The 18,013-nt window shown below is 47.5% G+C and overlaps 1 protein-coding gene across 5 annotated transcripts in view; it reads left to right on the forward strand.

Annotated features, from left to right (window-relative positions):
- The first annotated feature begins 288 nt into the window (after positions 1–288).
- Positions 289–18,013, forward strand: part of LOC102461639 (dipeptidase 2) — a 40,241-nt gene continuing 22,516 nt past the window's right edge. The window contains exons 1-2 of one of the 5 annotated variants that reach the window (XR_016350496.1): positions 289–613; positions 2,777–2,848. The gene's annotated coding sequence lies outside the window, so the exon portion shown is untranslated. Of the gene's footprint in view, positions 614–2,776; positions 2,849–14,660; positions 14,821–14,913; positions 15,312–18,013 lie in introns of those variants that run through there. The other 4 variants (XM_089781448.1, XM_014572551.4, XM_014572552.4 and 1 more) reach the window with 4 other exon arrangements.

Raw genomic sequence — 18,013 nt, forward strand, 5'->3', positions numbered from 1 at the left:
ACAGGTTTAGGGTTTAACCAATTTAAGACACTTCTAGGCTCAAATAAGCATGCCTATATAGATTTGCACTGCTCTCATGTAACACTTCTAGGGCTCGGTTTACATGGCTTTTGCACAGCATTAACTATATTGGCTGAGAAACCAATCCGGTTAGAGCAACCCCTGGTGCAGACAGAGTTATACTTCCATAAAGGGGCTTAGTTTCATTCCCCTAAATCTAGTTCTTCCAGATAAGCTGCTGTTTGGAAGCCAAGGCAAAACACACTCTCCTCTGCGTGTGCAGGGCGGTGGCGCGGAAGATGTGCGAAGAGCTTTGCGCACAAGGGGGCGCTGAGAGAGACGCCGAGCGGCCTGCAAAGCCAGCGCTTTGCCCTCTGCCGCAGAGCGATGACAAGCGGGGAGTGACTGGCTGCGCAGCTCCAGTGGCTTATCCGCGGGCGGGCGGCGGCTCCTCGGACGGACTGTGAAGCGCGCGATGCCAGTGCGCGAGCCCTCGCAGAGGCAGAGCTCTGTGCGCTCCATGTGAAGCCACAAGCAAGCGGTGCCAGACTCTTGCTGCTGCGTGCAGCCCAGCGGAATGTGGATCTCGCTTCTTTGTCATTGCCCAAAGAAGGTAACTGACACCAAGGAGCATTACTATAAGCAAGAAATAGCGGCAACGCTCTGTCCTGCTCCCTGGCGAGCTTTGTTCATTCAGCAGGGAAAACGGCAGCGGGGATGTTGCACTTGCGTGCAGTCGGTGCCAGTTACACACGCGTGCTTTGCTGCGCCCGGTTTTAGCTTAACGGTGCAGTCTGCAGCATTCCTAGAGTAATTGCAAAAAGCCATTTAAAAGTGCTAAATGATCCTGTTCACTGACAGCCCATTTGCAGGACATCGGAAGAGCAACACGTCAACACAGTGCATTGTTTTCAAGTACAGTCGAACCTCTGTTTGGTGAACTCATTGGGGCTGGAGCAGTTCATAAAATCAAAAAGTTAAGGCAATTGAACTTCTCAGAATGATGGCAGGTCTGGTGCATAAATTGCACCAGGGCACACTGCCTCGCTTCCTGTGCTTCCAAGTTATTTCCAATGTGTGAAAATATTGGGATGTGAAGAACTGTCAGCTTGTTCTTCAGTGAGATCCATTTCATTATGTGACTATTGTCCAGAGTGGGGAGACATGTTTTTTATAACTTGTCCTTCATAGGATTAGTGTTCAGAAAACTGAGTTTCTTCCACTACATAATAATGGTCATACTAAGCCTAAAAATGATATTCCATTTATTTTGGACAGCCTTATTTCAGTGTCAAAATATTTTCTTTCAAATGATAGTATTATATGGGAAAACCTTGTATCAGATGACATTAGAATTGTTTGGTTAAATATTTAAAATTGCTGTTAAAGCTATCTTAGATATTTTTCTAGTAATGCATAAGATGGACAGTGAGATGTTATTTTCCTTTAAAGTACTTTGTTATGATAATGGGTGCATTGTCATTCAGTTAACAATCTTAAATGGGTTTTGAAACTTGGGGGTGTTTTTTGTTTTTACTTCTGTCTTTTAAATAGGTTAATGAGATAGTAGACAAAGTAGGTGAGTGAATATCCTCTAGACTTTTTGACTTGAAAGCTTGTCTTTCTAACCAACAGAAGTTGGCCCAATGAAAGATATTACCTTGCCCACCTTGTCTGACACCTCTGTGACATTTCTTTGTCTGTAATGTGATAAGCTTTGAATGCAGCATCTTATCAATTTAAAATTTCAAGGAACTGTTCTAGGGATCATTGGCCAAAACCTTGTTCCTTTTTTTTTTCATGACAATGAGAAAAACAAAAACATGAAAATGGGGGACAGATAGAGCCCGTGACATCTGGTTAGCAGAGTTAGCAATTGTGGTTGACCGTAGACCAAAGAACCAGTTGACAGGGGATATTTCAGCGTAATAATGGCCCCCATTTTAGTTCTGCTCACCCTCTAGACTGCCAGAGAGATGCAAAAGAAATGAGAACGTGGAGAGTGGGATGGAATGAAGGGAAAGTGGAGGAAAGGAGGCCACATAGTGCCCATGACATAAGGGAAATGTGGAGCACCCACAGATCTTGGCATGTGGCAGACATAAGAGGGACACAGACACAGAGGGTACGTTTACACAGCAGGGCTGAAGTCAAATTAAGCTATGCAACTTCAACTACATCAATTGTGAAATTGCAAAATAGCTTAATTCGGCTTTTGGTACTGTCTACACAACAGGAAGTCAAAGGAAGAACACTCTTCCTTCGACTTCCCTTACTCCTTGTGAAATGAGGGTTGCCATGAGTTGGAGTAAGAAGTCTTCCAGCTCGATATTATTTCCAAATAAAGGCTTGTAGTGTAGATGCACACTGTATTATTTCAGAATAACATCAGTTAGTCTGAAATAACGCTGATGTGTAGACATACCCAGAGTGCCTGTCATGAGGGAGGGGAATGGTATGGTTGGAGGAGAGGAGGGGACAAGGCGTCTTAGCTGCTATCATATGGTGGACAGGGCATGGGGAGGACGGAAGAATGGGAAGTACCAGGAAGTAGAGGTGGATGGTAGAGTGGCACAAGGAGGCTAGCTCCTTGGGGTGTGAGTGATATGTGAAATGAAAGAATGCAAAGCATCCATGGTATATGTAATGCATTTGACCAAAAGAAGCAACAAAGTTTGCGTAACTGGAAGTGTGTGAGGAACTGGAAGTGTTTTCAGCCTTTGTTTTTTACTGAAGACTCATGTTCTTGTTCAAAGCATTTTGGTTTGTGTTCCAGGAAAGAGATGGTAACTAAATGCTAAAAGAGAAGACCTGTGAACAAAGGAGCAGCCCTCCCTATATTTTACAGGTAGGACCAGATTTACCCATGGCTTGATGTATCTCTTCTGAAGTCAGTGGTGTTAAATCAGGGATAGCTTTACCCCTTGATATGTACTTTGTGGGTAGCCATCAGACTGTTGTGATACATTTACTCACTGAAGATGCAATTCATAAGGAAACAGCACATGAAAAAGTAGATCTCTCTATAAAGGAGAAAACCTGAGAAATTTGGAGTTAATATTTCTACTTGGTCCTCTTCTCTGACATTAAGACTTTGTGTTTCTCTTGGCTGTCGTGGGAGCGATAGACTCTTTTCTGAGCTTCGTTTGTTAAAGGAAATATGACCCATCACTATGATATTTCTGCATGTGCGTGGGTGGATGTGATAGCAGACAAATGAACCAACTTTAGAGTATGGTGAGCTGCAAAATTAAATCTGAGGCAACATGGAACAGAGCAACAAGAACTCCATGGTAACGCTGGCAACGAAGCACAGGAACCGGGTGGAAAGTCTATGAGAGCTTTAATTGCACAAAAGATTGAAAGTTTATTCCCATTACAGACAGGGGGTTAACAAGATAAGTTTAAAAAGAGAAAACAAAATTATTTTTCCAGAAGTGTAACTGGCAGTTTAAGGCTAGTGGACTCTGGGCAGACTTCTGAGCATTAGTTCTAACCACACAGAGCCTGCTAGCATTACAAAGGTAAGGTGTGACTTACTGGGGAGTACTTCCAGCAAAACCCAACACTCCTAGAGGCATTAAATAGACCTGGGTCAGGGCCCAAGGCGTAAATCATCCACAGTTTCTACTCTGTTAGGGAGGCCGAGGCTGGCCTGGGAGTGGGTAAAGGAATGGCCAGGCCAATGGGAGATACGCTCACTCGACACCTCTTCCAGGTGACCATCAGCCTCTTTTGGAGGCTAGCCTGAATTCTACAGTCCTCCATCTAATTTAGGGGTGGGCAATATTTTTTTGCCAGGGGCCACTTCAGAAATTGTTTAAGGGGTGGGGCCTCAAGCGGAAGGGGCGGGGCCAGGATACTTTTCTGCTTCCCCACCCACAGACCATGATTGGTCTGGGGGTGGGGGAGTGCCTTTGCTCCCCCCCACCACCACCACCTGAGGTTCCTCCTAGGCACCCATGCCCCTGGCAGTGGGAGGAGACTTCATGTGCTCCCCCTTTTGCCCCCAAGGCCAGTCAGAGCTTGTGGGCAGGGGAGCGTACGAAGTCTCCTCCCATCCTGCCAGGAGCATGTGGCACTTCTAAGTGCTGCGCTCTCCTTGCAGCGCGGGGGCAGGGCAGAGGGAACGTCACATGCTCCCTCCACCCCCAGGCCAATCAGCACTTGGTGGCAGGGGAGTGTGCAAAGTCTCCTCCCGCCCGGCCAGGAGCCGCGCACTCCTGGCAGGGAGGAGGAAACTTTATGCACTTCTTTTAGGGCTCGCTCACAGCTTCACATTCTGTCGTCGTAGGAGCGTAGGAGCCGCCTTCCAGCTGATAAGCAGCGGAGGAGCACTACTGCCTCTCTCCCTGTTTATAACAGCTGAAAAGCAGAAGAAAGCAAGTTTTGATTTTCCTGGGGCGAGCAGAAGTCATAAAGGTCATGGAAAGTCTCCAGACTCATGACTTTTGTGATTTCCCTGGCAGACGTGCGGCCTTAATTACTGGGCACACCAAATCTCCCAGGATCTTGTGCATGGAGTTGTAATGTTCCTAAAACAGCTGCCTGTATGGGATTGGGTAGGTCAGGCAATCCCCATCCCCCCAATTCCTCCCCACACAGTTACCCAGCCTATACTAGGAAACGAGATGGCAGAAGGCCCCAATCTACCTAAAGAGCTGCAGCAAGGGGCTCCTCCCCACATGGGGCGGCAGAGATCTTTCTTCCTTCTCGCATCAGGTGGCCTCCCAGTGCTGATCCGATCAGCTGGGATGCATTTGTGTTACTTTTTCCAAGCATTTCCTTTGTTAAAATATAAACATGGATTCTAATACATTTGCACCACACTGGACACTGGGACTCTGTTGTGCCATTTTGTGCTTGTGCATTCTGCCTTGTATCAGCGCAATCTGCAGAGTCCTTCCTTGTGAAGCTCTGTGTACCATGCTGTGGCTGCTATTGAAGCCTTCAGTACTGAAATGTGCCTGGTTGCAGAAGTGATTAATCTCTTTAAAGGACTAAGACATGGGGGGTGGGGAGAGAGGTGCCGAAGAACATTTGGGGTGTATGGTGGAGGCCAGCCCAGCCACCAGGGGGGCAGGAGAGGAGCACTATCTAGCCTTGCCCTGTCCTCAGCTCTTTTCTGGCCATGGCCATAGACTGTCTCTCGGTTGTGGCTCTGCTCATAGCCTCAGCCTTGGCCCCCAACTGTGATCCGGCTGCGGATTCAGTTCTTGGCTCAGCAGCTCCAGCCTCAACCCAAGTCCCAGCTACGGCTCTGCTCCTGGTCCCAGCTGCCTTAGTCCTGCCCCTGGCTTCAGTTCCATTCTGGCCCCAGACCCTCCCACAGCTATGGATCCAGCCTCAGCTCCTTAACCCCGTCTGCTTTCTATCCCATTTCCTCAGGAGCCATGGCCCTACTCAGCCCTGGCTCCAGGAGGAGCAGGGAATGCAATCATGAAAAGTTCGGGGACCACTGGGCTAAGAGGCATGCATGGAGGTAACAGCAGAGATGCTCTCTAGGTTTCAGACGTATTGTGACAATTGACAAAACAGTATTCAGAATCCCTGTTTTCTCTCAGGGCTTAAAAATATCCATCTTCTCAGTCTAGCAATATAAATAGATCAACTTATTTACCCAAATCTCACTGCTCTGGCAAGAACTTTTCAATTCAGACCTCGTGCTTCATGGAGAGGGAACTCTTACATAGGAGCCTATTTAAGATTAACAAGATCCCTTGTTTTGACTAACTAAAATAGGCACAAGGCATAAATGCTTCCTTTCAGCCCAGAGTAGCAGGGATAGGAAAAGTTGGCCTCTTAGGGATCTATAGAGCTGGGGTCTGATTTGGGGGAGGTGCTGAATGCTCTGGATAAGTGCTGACTTCAGTGGGAGGTGAGGGTGCTCAGTACCGCCTAAGGCTGCCAACAGTCCCTTATTTTTTCATCTCGATACAAGATTTGGAATTGCTGAGTGCTGTAAAAAATAGCAAGAACACACCTAGCGAATGCAAGTGAGTACTGCTTACTAATGATAATATGGCGTGGGGTGTGTGTATGTGTGCGCAAAGAAAACATGTTGGCAATCCTCATGTTGACAACCTTATGTAATCTCCTGAGAATCGGGGTTTAGTTAGAGCTCAGAGCAAAGTTTCTAAAAACAAAACCTTCTCCACAGGGAAACTCATTACGTGGGAAACTGCCAGTGTGCTTTCTAAAACAGGAAGAAATGCCATAAACACTTCTTGGGGTGGCAGTACCTTGCAGCAAGCAAGGCAGGGTTATTTCAGTCTAGTACGATCCCCTGTTGGTTCCAGAGGCCTGTGTACTTGGTCGCAAGCTGATACGTGCAACCTACATTTTTAAAGAGGACGCACCACTTTTTGTACTACAGCTTCCCAGGAGGGTCAGAAATGGATATTTCATTAAAACGCAGTACATATAGAAAGGTCCACACTGATCTGGACAGAACATGGTTAATCTATCAATGTTTGTGACTTGGCTGCTTCTGTCATTCACCCCTGCTCTTATGCCCCGGTCTGTGGCGTATAATCAATAAAAAGCCTGCTATAGACAGACAGGCTTGGGGTATGTCTACACTACAGAGTTAGTTTGAACTAACTTAGTTCGAATTAGTTAATTCAAACTAAGCTAATTCGAACTAACGCGTCTAGAACTAAAAACTAGTTCGAATTAGCGTTTTGCTAATTCGAACTAGCATGTCCACATTAAGTGGACCCTGAACAGGGCTTAAGGATGCCCGGAAGCAGTGCCGGCAGGGCATCAGAGGAGGACTTAGAGCGTGGAGATGCTGCCTCAGGCTAGCTGAGGGCTGTGCTTAAAGGGACCCGACCCCCACCCCGGACAGACATTTCTCAGGGGTGCCCCGCTTGAAAACCAGTCCTGGCTTGGAGTGCCCTGAGTGCCCACACTGGGCACATCACACCACTCGGCCATCAGTCCGGCTGCACTTGCCGCAGGCTGCCATCTGGGGAGAGAGGACAATTGGGGGGCTGCAGGAGAGCTTCCACCCCCAGAAGCCCACAGAGCCAGCCCAGCCCTCCCCATCGGGGGCTCGTGCCCCATTCCTCCCTCACCTCCTTTCACTTACCCTTCCCTTGCCCCTTTTCTTGATGTACAAAATAAAGGACAATTGTGTTCAAAAATGGAATCTGTCTTTATTGAACAAAACTGGGGGAGACTGGGAAAAGGAGGTGGGAGAGGGGAAGAGAGAGGCTGGGAGAGGGGAGGGCAACTAAAATGATCAGGGGTTGGGAACAGGTCCCATATGAAGAGAGGCTAAAGAGACTGGGACTTCTCAGCTTAGAAAAGAGGAGACGGAGGGGGGACAGGATAGAGGTCTCTAAAAGCAGGAGTGGGGTAGAGAGGGTGCATACAGAAAAGTTCTTCATTAGTTCCCATAAAGAAGGACTAGAGGACACCAAAGGAAAGGAATGGATAGCAGGCTTCAAACTAGTAACAGAAAGTTGTTCTTCACAAAGCAAAGAGTCAACCTGTGGAACTCCTTGCTGCAGGAGGCTGTGAAGGCTACAACTAGAACAGAGTTTAAAGGGAAGTGAGATCTAGTGATGGAGGTTGGGTCCATGGAGTGGCATTAGCCAGGGGGTAGGAGTGGTGTCCCTGCCCAAGGTTTGTGGAAGGCTGGAGAGGGATGGCACGAGACAAATGGCTTGGTCACTGTCTTCGGTCCATCCCCTCCAGGGTCCCTAGGGTTGGCCGCTGTCGGCAGACAGGCTACTGGGCTAGATGGACCTTTGGTCTGACCCAGGACGGCCATTGTAAGCTCAGGGCTCAGGGTCGGGGGTCTCAGTGGACCCCCTTGATTTTCATGCACACCTGCTCCTGGGTGGCCAGGCTGGCAGCTCTCCTGCCCAAGCCGGCCACTTTCCTGTGCCTAGTGCGGAGATTGTGGACAAGGTCCACGATGTCCGCACTAGCCCAGGCGGGTGCCCGCCTCTTGCGGTCCCGGGCAAGCTCCCGGGAGACGCCAGCCTGGTCCCGGGAAGAGGGGGAGGGCTGAGGGGCATCGGGTGGGTGGCTCGATCCGTGCCAGGTGCAGGGTCTGCTGGCTGGGTGCTGGCAGGCTCGCACCTGGCACGGGCACCGTAGCCAGCCCTTGCCCCTTTAAGGGGTCCGGGGCCGGGAGGGGGGCATAGAGTTTCCCAGAGTGGCCGCCAGGGAAACCTGGGGAGGGCTAGCCTCCCACTAGTTCGAATTAAGGGGCTACACACCCCTTAATTCGAACTAGCTAGTTCGAACTAGGCTTAATCCTCGTAAAATGAGGTTTACCTAGTTCGCCTATTAAAGTTAGTTCGAACTAACGTCTGTTAGTTCGAACTAACTTTGTAGTGTAGACATACCCTTGGTGAGTGGATTCTCCTGAGTTTCAGGTCCAAATTCACAGGCAGTTCTGTGAGGAGTGTAATTTGGTGTAACTTGCATTTGACAGTGGTAGAGGAAGGCATACCACTACAGCAACTTGCATTACCAGTGTGTAACTACATATGCTACCTATGACCAGTGGTCATTACGTGCGCCCAGTCCACACTACACAGAGAACATGAGTCTGTTAGAGAATGTCTACACTACATCTGGGGGCATCCTCTCAGTTTGGGGAGACAGATACATGCTTGAGCTAGTGTGCTTGAGCTAGTGTGCTAAAAACAGTAGAGTGGACATGGCTGGCACAGGCTCCTTGCCCCAGTATGGACCCCGGGTGAGGTAGGACTGCATTTGGGTGACTAGTGTGTGCCGCTGTCTGTGCCACCACATCCACTTTGCAATACTCAGCTTGCTAGTTCAAGCCCAGCTAGTGTGTATCTGTCTACCTGGGCTGGGAAGCACACTGCCAGCTGCAGTGTAGACACAACTCTTACAGCCTTCTCCAGAGGCTGGCTCTAGCTCAAGCTATGTCCTAGTTCATAATGCAGCTTGCTTGACTTAGCTCGAGTTATGGCCTATTATCGGCTTAACTCTGTAGGTCCCTGGTTCAATCCCTGGCTCTGTCAAGACAGCAGCTGTTATGGTATCAACTCTGAATTTAGCCAGCTGGAAACTACAGTGCAGAAGAATTTAAGGTATGGTACTAACTCTCTGGCAGGACACAAAAGCCATGTCTATACTATGTGGAAGGTTGACTCTGCCACAGTTGATCTCCAGGTGTAGTACAGACCTGCTAAATGAAACACAGAGTATGCCCCCATTGACGCTGGTACTCCTGCTCCTCACAAGGATAAGGGAAGCTGATGGGAGCGTTTGTAGTGAAAGAATAAGGAGTTTACATTAAGCCAGCTATAATACCAACTTCACTGCAACTTCTAATTTCCTTTTGGCTCCTTTCAACCAGTAAGGACTGCCTTGTGATCATCTGAACATTGATAAATGGATACAATAGATTTATGAAGTGGGCATGTAGTACTGTGAGCTAGGCTGCCTCACATCATCTCTGAAAAGGAGTTCAGTGGCACCTTAAAAACTAACAGGTTTATTTGGGTATAAGCTTTCGTGGGTAAAACCCTCTTCATCCGATGCATACTAATCTCTAAAGTTAGCCCATGCACTGACTGAGTCAGCAGTGGGGGAGGTACAGCAGGCACAGGAAGGAAATGGTATAATAAACAGGATTGCAGTACGAGAGGTGACTACTCTGAAAAAGTAGCAAAGCCAGAGTAATAGAGGTGTGCATATTACAGCCAACAGCAAGTAATGAACAGTGTTCAGTGGTTAAATACACAATAAAAAGGTGAGGACCCTTAAGGGACACTTAAACAAGGTTTCCTTTTTCTTGTTTTTTTCTTACTAGTTAAACCTGAGATGAAAATTGTAAAATAGATTTATTTTTTCCACTGCTTTGTTTCCTTTTGGTGCTTCGCTCAGTTTGAGAAATAGAATTATATGGATCATTGGCTTAATTCAGTGGCCACCAGTAGATCTTGGAGACTCTGACAGGTGATCCTGACTGGTTTGGCCAGGAAGCTATTAAGCGCTGGCACTTCAGGTGCCTTTCCACCTACTGTCATGCTGCTCCTGCCCTCTGTCTTGGAGCGGCCCCCCTGGCAGCCTCCTGCTTAATGTGCACGGTGTGGGAGGAAGAAGAGCAAGGGAAACTGAAGTTGGGGTATCCCTTCTCCCCCCACTTCTGCACCCTATCTCCACACATAGGGAAGAGGATGGAGGAATCTTGGCAATGCAAATCTCTGTCACTGTCACACTGTGTGTGTCTCTGTCATTCTCACAAACACACACTGTCCTTCACTCTTATCTCCTGACCCAACACATACGTGGGGGGTTGTTGTTACTACTTTTACTGCTTGCAAAGGGTGTTATTTTTTGGGTGTTGACTGTCCCTGCCCTGAATCTCCTCCTACACCCAGCCTCCTGCCCCTTACATGAGTCCCCCTGCATGCTAACTCCTTCCCAGGGCTTGCACCCTGAAACTCCTCCTGGACCCCAATCTCCCACCCTGGGCTAAGCCAGGAGCCCCTCCCACACTCCAAACTCCTTGGCTCAAGACCAGAGTCTGCATCCCAACCCCCTACCCCAGCCTTGTGAAAGTGAGTCGGAGGAGGGTGGATGAAGTGAGCAGGGTGAGGCCTCAGAGAAGGGGTGTATCAGCATCGGAGCCTTGAAGAAGGGATGAGAAGGAAGTGGGGCACGGGTATTTGGATTTGAGGTAGATCTTAAATTGCACTTAAATTGAAAAAGTGATCTTGTGTTTAAAAAGATTGGAGACCATTGGCTTAATTTTGTAGTCATTTTTGTATTGTCATTCACACCCAGCTGAACCACAAACACTCCGAGTTTTTGCTGCTTCCTGGAACTGCCCAAAGAAGAACAAGAACATCTTTTGCAAAACCATTTCACTTCATAATAGGATTTGTAACTATTCTTCTCATCAGCACCGTTTTTCTTTTGATCAAATCTAGCTTTGAATTCACTGGAGAGAGGCATGTTTTAATGGTCTGATCCACAAAATGACTTTTGATCTCAGCCCTCCTGGCTTCTGTAGCACTGAGAAAGCTAGTTATGCTTATACTTCTGACTGCTAATTTTGAATGTCTCTTTCGTTTGGGAGTCTAACTGGATACCTACAGCCTGACTACTCATAACTGCTGTTGCTATTGAAGTCAGTGGGAGTTGAGGGTTCTTGGTCTACACTGAACAGAAGTCTCATTTTCCCTGCCTCCGTTTCCTTGTGGACGTTGCTGCTTACCTGCTCCTGTTACTTTTTCTTTCTTTGAAGTTTTCACATTAAAAACTTCATTAACATTCAGTTCAGACTAGTAAAGGTGAACCATGTCCATACAGTACTAAATTTGCATTTAAATAGTCAACTAGATAAAGATTTCTTGTCTGACTGAAACTGTGGTTTTCACCTTTTTCTGTTGACAAGTGCCTAGACACAGACCTTAAGAATCTAATTTGCAGTGTATACACATAACGCCTTACACTACATCCATAAATACATTTCATGATGATACTAGTGATCGGTGTGGCACCAACTTTCATTTGAAACTTCACAATACTCATCGTGAGCTATAATTTATGCACCAAACACAGGAGATCTTTGTAGTCCTTATGTCCCCTGAGCCTCTTGTCAGTTGGCACCAAGAGGATCCCGAGTCACAGTGTAGAAAGGCCAGTTAACATAGGAGACGCGTGGAAGATTTCTGTGGCTGTAGCTCAGATGGGGGAAAAGATTGCTTCTTCTGTCAGAAGTGGCACAAACCCTGTGAAAGTCCATAGGATTTCTGGGGACCGACTGGACAGTGTTGGAGAACGGTTAGTCAACTTCTGAACTAGGGACATTAGATAGCGTGTAACTGAATAGTCATGTAACCGCATCACATTTTAGCAGTTACACAACTATTCAATAGTCCTCGGGGGTCAGAGGCAGCAGTGAGGAGTGGCAGGTGGGAGCCAGTCTATGAGAGGAGCCATTTTAAAAACTGGCTTCTGCCTGCTGCCCTGTGCTTCCGCCTCTGATACAGAGGTGGCAGCAGGTCCTTTGTGCGGGGAACCTGAGTGCTCCATGGACAGAGGCTGCACGGCATCCATGTAGCAGCCTCTCTCCAAGACAAGTCCAGGTCTGCCGTGGACAGAAGCTGCTCCGCCGCAGCCTCTCCTGGCTCCTTCCTCCCCTGCCCCGCGTCCCTACCTCTACCAGAGGTGGGGGAGCGGCTAGGTTAGTGTTACCAGATTTGCCCAATACTCTGGGGTATGCTCATTTATTAGGGTTACCCTTATGGGACGGGGGAGGTTAACAATTCTATCGGTGTGCTGCTTGTGCTTACTTGTGCTCTCATATGGAGCTGAATTCTCCCTGCTGCCAATTCCCCCTCCCACTGGAGCTCTCCTGCAGGAACTAGGTTCCTCAGGATGGGGTTCTTCCCACGTTAGCAACACACACAGACACTCACACCGACTAACAGAGCACGCCTGAAAGGACTAGGTAATCAGCACTCACAAGCTGACCCCCTCATATGTCCCTGGATTCAGCAGGCTGGGTTAACAGCAATGCCACACTGCACCCTCATGAGCCTTTGGACTCCGTGGGCTGGATTAAACAGCACTTTAAGCTGCCATCCTCATAAGCCCCCAGGTTCAGCGCTTCCCTATCCCCACCTTCACACCACAGTCATTCACGGGTAAACCACACGATGAGCAAACCCCATAGGACTTTGGGCACTACGGGGATCTTTAGCTTGGGTACAAGAAGCGTTGTTGCAGAGCAAATGGGGAAGCCAAAACAACACCCCTTGAGGAAGAGTGAGCAAAAGAGAAAGAAAGAGAGAGAAGAAACCAGCTTAACAATGAAAGTTATTTATTTCTGGGTAGTGTTAGGAAGCTAAACACATATAACAGTTACAAAATTAAATCTAAATTGAAACTGATTACAAATGTTACGGCTAGCTAACCATATAACAGTTTACATAGGGCAGAGTCAGGAGGCTATGCTGGAGGGCAGGGGGAGGAAGAGAGAGAGAGCTCACCACTCCATGGAGCTTCCACTGATCGGGGTTCCCAGATGGTGATGGTAGCCAGTGGTCCACAGGGCAGGAGACAGGCAGAGCAGAGCCCCCAGCACGATCAGACAGGAGATGAAGAAGTCTCAATGGAACTGATGCAGTTTAAATCCAGGTATCAGAACAGTTTTTCTTGGGCAAGGATAAGAGTTTTTATAGGGATAGGGCAATAGTTCGAAGAGACACTGGATTTGTTTATGGGTAAACAGAGGCGAGACAATAGAGACTGATCACCCTTGGTTATGGGTGCTGTTCCTTGAACATGCTCACAATGCAACCAGGCAATTTCAGTATTTTGGATGTCAATAGGATCTTTACTAGAATTGGTCTGATAATGACTAATTTGGGTGTGAGCAGGCCTGGGTTCATTAGCATCTGGAGCAGAAATTTCCCATCAGGCAGTGCTTCTTTGCTTTCGGTGTACCATAGCTTAGTGCGGTTCCTGCTTTGGAAGAGCTGGTTTCCATTTTGTATGCTAATGAGACGTGCCTCTGTTCTTTCTTCAATGCAGAAGAGGCTCGGGTGTTTCCTTAATTAGTTTAGGCGTGTCTTCCCCCGGCCTTTTCCTTGCTTTGTCTGATTCTAGCAGAGTCCAAGGGGAAAGGGGGGGGGGGTGATTTTCCATGAATGTCACTCCCTGGCTCCCCAAGAGCACAGGGCTAGTAAGAAACAGTTAGGAGGAGCCAGCTTTTAAGCCAGCTCCCCCTGAGCACTGGCTCCTGCCTGTCCCATCCCACGGCCTCTGTGGGAGGTAGCCAGGTGGCTCTGCCTGAGCAGATACGCCTGGGGAGCTGGCTTGAAAGCCATTTCCCCCATGTACTAGCTCCCACCCACTCACTCTCACCCACTGCCAGGGCCGCACTGAGGGGTGGGTGAGCCGGGCAGCTGCCCGGTGCGCCAACCAATAGTGGGCCCTGATAGCAGCTGCTAGGGGTGCGCTGGCTCCTGCAGCGCTGGCCCCACGGCACTGGCCAGCAGCGCCCTTCCCCCCACAGCTGCGGGGCCCTGCACTGCCCAGCGCGCGCGCAAGCAGCGGTGGCCGGGCAGGGCTGGGCAGTGCATGTGCCGTGCATCCGGGGGGGAGTGCTGCACGCCTGGGGCACCAAAATGGCTCAGGCCGGCCCCGCCCACTGCACTGCTGCTTCTCTATCAGAGGCACCAGCGTGTAGGTAGAGGGAGGACAGTTGGCTTTACGGGATTCAGTGCTTGTGGGGAGCCAGATTAAAAGCCAGCTCCTCACAGGCACCAGCTCCCTCCCTCCCCCCTTGCTGCCCATGCTTATCTGTTAACATGGTCGTCCAGTATGTAAGCTGGGGGAAGGCTGTGCCTTCACAAACCTCCACTCCCAGAACGCTAACTGTAGGCGTTCAGGGGGTGAAGTGTTGCTGCCCCCAGTTTCCGCCCTCCTGCTGCTGAAGAGTCTGGGCCTGGCTGTGCGGCGCGCCCTCCTCCCGTCCCCAGTGCTCCAGGGCTGGAGAAGCTGGGTCGCACGTCGCACCCTCTGGGGCTAAGGAGGCTGGGGTGAGCATATGCCTGCCCGCTCTCCTCCCCTCCCTGTGCTTGGAAGAAGGGGGAGCATGCGCACGCCGCCCCACCTCCCTGTGGAAGGCAGGAAAGGGGCGGGGTCTCAGCAAAAGGGGCAGGCTGGAGGCAGGACTGGGGGCTTGCCTTCCCGAATCCTGCCTTCACCAACCACCCATGTTGATTGATCGCTGACAGCCCTGCTCAGAATCTGCCAGTGGGAGTTCTTTAAAACTGGAATGCAGAGAAGAGAACAGCGGGAGCTACTCCTGTGAGTAACGTGAACAGAGTTGGGTGCTCACAGAAGGAACAGTGCCTGGGTTTTAATCAATAGAAACGTGGTGGCATTATATACAGGTTGTTAAACACAGATTGGCTTGGTTTTTTTCTGGGCAGCAACCAGGTTGCGTTTGGTTGGTCTGGGAGCTAATGTCACTTGACAGAGTCCCATAGCTGCTATCCTGGACCAGGCGGTCATGGTAAGATTGATCTGCTGGGAGTTGAGGGTTAAAATGTTCTTCACCCGGCATTCTGTTTCCAATAAGCATGTTTTTCAGTTGCACATATTGTAGTATCGTCACATCAACATGTTTGGCAGCTTTCCAAGTGCCTGCAAGTTTGTCTTTGCTGTACAGTTCTAGTATGAATAAGAACTGTGCTAGTCCTCCAAAGGAAAAACACACTTGAAAACTGCCAAAGAAAATTATCAGAACAGAAACTGGCATCTTTCCAAGAAAGCCCAAAGGACTAGTGGACCTAAAGGTAATATTCAGAATAGTTTCCACGCATAATCTTTTTCTGCATGGAATTTGGTTTTGGAAGTTCAGGGGAGACTACCAGTTGTTGTTCTGGAAAAGTTGGTGCTGAACTATCATAATATTGCTCTATGTTCTGTAGAAATCTAGTGAAAGAATGTGGAAAGAATAAAATGTGACTCCCACAATGTGCTTTCAAAAGGATTTTTATTTTAATATCTGTATAATTCTTTTGATTTAAGGAGAGAAGACATATTTTAAGAGATAGTGCTGGGTTAACTTAGAGATTTTAAAAGTTCTAACTAAGCTACTATCAAGTTAGGGTATGTCTACACCGCAAAATTATTTCAAAATAACAGCCGTTATTTTGAAATAACTGTACTAGCATCTACACAAGCCAACTGCTATTTTGAAATTAATTCGGCTTATTTCAAACTTGGTAAACCTCATTCCACAAGGAATACCGCCTATTTCAAATTGCTATTTCAAAATAGGCGCTGTGTAGACGTGGAATAGGGGCTCATGTCAGGGTCTGCAGCTGTCTCTGGTCTCCGGTTTCTGTGGTTTTATCATTGTTAATTTGTTAATAAGAGTGTCTCTCCCCCATTGTTATGGGAGGCCTACATAAAGGGTAAACAGACTGTGCAGGGGAGAGTGGTTTAGACAGTCACATAATACCATCAAATGCATCAAGTACAATTTTTTTATTTAACTTTTCGATTACAATAACTGACATTTTCAGACCAGGAGAGATCACTAACTAGTTTGAGTAGATGAGGCAAGACTAAAAGGATATTAGGGCTGTTTATCTTAGAAACGAGATGATTAAGGGGATGTGATAGATATCTATGAAATCATCAGTGAATAGAGAAGTGTTGTTTACTCTTTCCCACAACACAAAACCCAGAGGAAACTCAATATAATTAATAGTGCAGTGGGTTAAATAAAAACAAAAGGAAATGCTTTTTCTCATAATCCACAATTAACTTGTGGAAGTCATTGTGATAGCCAAAAGTAAAACGATTAAAAAAAAAAAGAACTAGATAAGTTCCTGGAAGACAGGTCCATAATTGGCTGTGGGCAAAGAGGGCCAGGGATGGACGTGTTCCTACTGGCTAAGAGAGACACACTGCTCTGTCCTTAGCAGGGAGCTGCTGCTTTCACTGAGGGAGAAGTGCCCCTTCCCCAGTCAGGGAGTTCCATGTGCGGAACCCTGGGCAGGGCTGGCTGGGGCATATTAAGCAGCTGCGGGGCAGTTGCTACTGCACAGCTTAGAGGGAACCTTGCCCTATACCTCTGACTGCCAGAAACTAGGAGGGTAAAATCAGGTGGACGTCTCAAAAACTTCTCTCTTCAGTGTGCTCCCCCTGCAGCTCTGGGATTGGTCACTAATTAGGTTAGATGGACCATTGTTCTGACCTAGTAAGACAGCTCTTACGTTGTGTGTTTCTCTGCACAATTTACAGCCCGTCTGGTAATTCCTACATCAAGCCCAAATCTGTTATCAATCCAGATGATTTTATCATATGTCCCCCAACAAGTGGCTGGGTTTCTTTTAGAGCAGGGCTACCCAACTTTGGAAGCCTGGGGGCCACAATGATACTCACAGCATATGCTGAGGGCTGCAACTTAAGTGTGGCTGCATGTACATGCAAATATATATGCAAATATATATGCAAATAGTTTCTTTCACACTAACAGACATGAATACAAAGACTACACAACACACAGGCCCCATTTAAGTCAGTTCTGCTGATATTAATAAAATGCAATATTTACCCGATTTCCACCCATATAACAGCACTTTTAATGAGCAATGACAGTCCAGGAATTTAACTACTAAAATGTGTATTAACAGAAGACCATTAAATTGACTGCTTTTTTGTTTTGGCTTCACAACAGTCCAGGAATTTAACTACTGAAACACATATCAACCTCAACCGCACTGTAAACCCAAATCACACAACGGGCCGCAAACAAATGGGCCGCAGGCAGGCCGTGTGTTGAGTAGCCTTGTTTTAGAGCCACAGGTGCCTTAATCATGAGATTACATGAAAACACTGTTAGTGAGAGCTGTTTCTAACTTTCTTGGTTATGGAGAAAGGAATGAGAATACGAAAAAAATAAAGGCTCACAGACCGGAAGGCAAATAAAAACTGTGTGTTTTTTTTTAAATTCATACTCTTTTGGGGTTTGACTCATAATTTATTGGAATGCCCATGGTTATCAATGCAGGCATATGAGGTTAAAATTACACAGCTGTGTCATTACTAGTATCTGAATCCCTACAGGAGGTATTGTTGGAACAGGGAATAGTAGTCAGGAGGAACCTTTTGGTTTTTATTCATAGCTCCGCCATTGACTTTAATTCTGGAAAAAATCAGTTTCTCCTTAGGATGTCATCTTCATCTGCTACCCAGTTTAATATTTACATCATACTGTCAGGTATCATTAATGGTTGTAAAATGCTTTTAAAAGATGCCATAGAAGTGCTTACGTATAACAGTTATCTAGACTGCTCTACAGAAACAAAAGACAGGACTATGCAGTACTTTAAAGACTAACAAGATGGTTTATTACATGATGAGCTTTCGTGGGCCAGACTCACCCCTCAGATCAAATTGTGGAAGAAATTTGTCATGACCATGTATACCAAAGGGATACAATAAAAAAAATGAACACGTATAAAATTGACAAATCAGATTTTAG

The sequence above is a fragment of the Pelodiscus sinensis genome, chromosome 12 (genome assembly GCF_052426305.1).
Source record: "Pelodiscus sinensis isolate ZL-2025 chromosome 12, ASM5242630v1, whole genome shotgun sequence".
NCBI lineage: Eukaryota > Metazoa > Chordata > Testudines > Trionychidae > Pelodiscus > Pelodiscus sinensis.